Consider the following 3,731-nt stretch of genomic DNA (forward strand, 5'->3'; position numbering starts at 1 on the left):
GATGAAAATAAGTGTTGTTCAATGAGTCAAGAATCTCATTTCAGTTGTCTCTTCTTTCTTTGAATCTACCTTACATTTGGTGATGTTAATGTTATACTTGTGAGTCAAGGATATTTTTTTTTTTTTTTTTTTTGTAAACCTCTAATTGCAAGTAGAGAGAACTGTTGTAAAAATTCTGAATTAATGAGATTTTTACGGACCATAGGTCTATGGTTTTTCCCTGATTGCTATTTGTATTTTCTGTTACTTTGTTGAATTATTTATTTGTTGTCATTTATTGTTGACAAATCCATTTTAAGATACAAACTTCGAGAAAAGCTTCTTACTGTCTTAGAATTGCTTTTTGCACTCATTTTTGCTACTGTATTGTATCTTCCCCAACACGATGTGCTCCTCTGTGCCAATAATCAGGTTCTGGGTTGTGGTGCTTATAGCTAGAAACTAAACTTCAGTGATGTGCTCCTCTAATTGTGGTTGGTTGCCAGTATTCGGTGATGGCTGTTGGTCGCCACCAGTTGGAGAGGGAGAGAGTGAGCGTGAACAGGGTTTGGTTCGATGTGGCAAGAGAGTGAGAGTGAAAGTGAGAGGAATCTGGCGAGAGAGTGAGCATGAACAGGGCTCCTAACTGCGTTTACTCTACTCAAGTCGGACCAGCTTGGAGGACCTAGTGGCGGATAGGACAAGACTGACATGGCGAAGGCGTGTTGATGTGGCCATTAGTGTGGCTCGTGCTATGGTCTTTTAGCACCATGAATGCTTCTCGGTGATTGTGCATCGGGATGTGAAGGCCAGCAATGTATTGTTGGACAAGTATGGGAAGGGAAGGTGCATGTGACGGACTTCGGTCTAGCTAGGGTGGTCAGTGCCAGAGAGAGCCATGTAAGCACAATGGATGCAGGAACCATCTGGTATGTTACGCCGGAGTATGGGTAGACATAGAAGGCCACCACCAAGGGCGATGTGTACAGCTGTGGAGTGTTGGCAATTAGAAGGCGGGCTGTTGATGGGCGGGAGGAGTGCTTGGTTGAGTGGGCAAGGGGGATTATTGGGAATGGACGACACGAATCAAGCCGAACCAATGGTTCCAGTGGTGCTGCTGGGATCTGGGCTTGCCGAGGGAGCATAAGAGATGTGTGAATTGCCAAGAGTAGGCTTATGGTGCACGGCGGAGGCGCCACAAAACAAACCAAATATGAATGAAGTGCTAGCAATGTTGATCAAGATTTCCAGCCAACAAAGTGATAATGGTTATGGGTCCTTCTCACGGTCCTAGAGTTAGAACTTGGGAGATGCAGAGCTCCTGAAATTTGAAGTTGTCCAAAGCTTTCATTTTTTGTTGTTCATACAAATACACGAATATGTACACACATTTTCATTTTTCAGAGTATTTGGGCTCACCATTCTCAAAGTGCTTTAACCGCCTTCACCAAGTTTGGTCTTGAAGTGCCATAACTATTCACTGCCTTCACCAAGTTTCAGATCAGATCGGACAATGTTGGAAACCAGTTTTTCCCCTTGCCGGAACAAACGGAGAACAAAGAAACAACTCCCTCCACATACAAATGGTGAGCAGTTTACTTGTGGGTTCAGATGCGACCACATAGTTGCTGGCATCAGCCGAGTCACTGAGATCAGCCTTGACCGAGCTGGGTACACTGGTTCCCTCTCTTCCTCTACCTAGAACCTCACTTACTTGGAAATCCCGGTGGATTTCGTTGTTGTAGAAACCTCTCACAGAGTGATCCCCGTTCTCCCCTGCATCCAAGACCTATAGTCTCATATCTCATCTTGATGGTGTTAAGAGGCATTGTGGTTGTTCGGGTGATGGTTGAGTTGGCCAAGGATGCCATGTGATAATTTTCATGGCCATTCCCCTCTCTCAGGCCACGTTGGCGCCATGCATAACGGAAGAGCACGATTAAGAAAGAGTGTCTTAGACAGACAAGGAAACGAACTCTATCGGAAAAAAAGGAAATCTCTTGAAGACCTCAACAAACGCTCTCATCTTGACACCTAGAAGTCCTATCTTTTTGGAAGAACACACTTTTAACATCTCTATGCACTATCTCTCTGGCCCAGACCAGTGATGTTTTATAATACCTAAGGGATTATTACACTAATAAATTCTAGCGTATATAAGCTGCAACATCATGATATTGACATTTTTTTTATCAAACTAGGTCATAAATGTATGCAATATCAACTTACGAATTTATATAGTGGCTTAACCCCAATTCCAGCCATGGTCGTATTCTAACTCAAGCAGTAATTGTGCAATAAAATGGGCTAAACATAAGTCTGAGACAAACTCCATTCTAGCCCATCAATTTCATTTTTCTTGGGCGCAAGTGCCCAATCTAGGAACTCAAACACTTGCCAAACCCAAATCCTGAATTTGTTGGCTAATCAAAAGTCCAGTGGAAAACTCCACACTAGCACATCAACTTCATTCCTCGTTTGCCTTGCCATAATTTTATTGGAACTAGAAGTCCAATAAAAAAAAAAATCAAATCTATTCTCAAACCTATATTATGTGGTATCTTTCTTATAACAATAAATACATTTCTTCCAGTTTTACATTAGAAATAAACGATCCATCTATTGACTTGAAAGAATTTATAGCCATTAACCAAACCTCGGTCCAGAATAAAAGTATTTGGAAGTAGGAATCAGGTTTGAAGTCCATCAAGCCCAACTGATTTTGGGTCTCCATTTCCCTTCAAATTAAAATTTAATTGATAGTGAATACTAATAAAAAGTATAATGCTTTCGTTGAGAGTCGAACTCAAGACCTCCCGCTTACTAAACGGGTGCTCTAACCAACTGAGCTACGAAAGCTAATTATAAATAAAATTGCAATTTAAACTATGTATTTGCATCATTAAAGGTGCATTCCTATAGAAATCTGATCTGGCAAAGGATACCGCTTCAGTTAACCACCAGATCTGGTGTGTTTGTGGGCATAGAGAGTGGTAGCAAACCATGGTCACGTGCGAGAGGAGGCCCTCCCTTGGTGTATATCACCTTGGTGCAAAACTCCTCCCAAACATGGTGAGAAAACGTGTTATAGATCAATGGCCAATTTATTAATTTTCCATCTTTTTTTTTTGTCTTTTTGAGAGTGATTCACCTTTTGTTAGTTTTCATACAGTAAATTTTCAAGTCTGGGTGCCTTTCTATTTTCAATGGAAGTACGCACCACTTGATAAGATATCTAGGATAGGTGTCTTAGTTACGGGAGGGGGGTGGGGTGTACTATAATGTGGATGAGAAATCGGTGGTCCACACCACACCCCGTGGCAAAGATCAATTCACACCACACCACACCACACCACTATCCAAAGCTGTGGTGAACCATGGGCAAAAAACTATGTAGATAAAAACTATCTACATTGACAAAGGTGTTCTACAGGTGTAGTGTGGACACACCTATTGATTCCATGCATCTCAAGTATAGCTTGTGGGATAATTTACACAATCGATCATCAATGAAAAAAGTTATAATTTAAGTAAAAATTAATTTGAAATAATAATATAAAAATAATAATGGACAAATAAAACACTGATACATAATTAATAATAAATATAAAATAAATATATTTGTCATTTATGTCAATTATTAAAGGATAAATGTATATAATATGAATTTATGTAATAGTACAAAACCATTTTGATTAACAAAAAATGGTTCAATATTTAGATAAAATATTATAATATTATCTTCAACAATA

At 39.8% G+C, this 3,731-nt stretch overlaps 1 non-coding gene across 1 annotated transcript; it reads right to left on the reverse strand.

Annotated features, from left to right (window-relative positions):
• Positions 1 to 2,764: 2,764 nt before the first annotated feature.
• TRNAT-AGU (transfer RNA threonine (anticodon AGU)) lies at positions 2,765 to 2,838 on the reverse strand. The gene has a single exon. It is a non-coding gene; the product is annotated as a tRNA-Thr (tRNA).
• Positions 2,839 to 3,731: the final 893 nt, after the last annotated feature.

This window comes from Nelumbo nucifera, chromosome 4 (genome assembly GCF_055504915.1).
Source record: "Nelumbo nucifera cultivar China Antique chromosome 4, China Antique-T2T, whole genome shotgun sequence".
NCBI classification, from domain to species: Eukaryota; Viridiplantae; Streptophyta; class Magnoliopsida; order Proteales; family Nelumbonaceae; genus Nelumbo; species Nelumbo nucifera.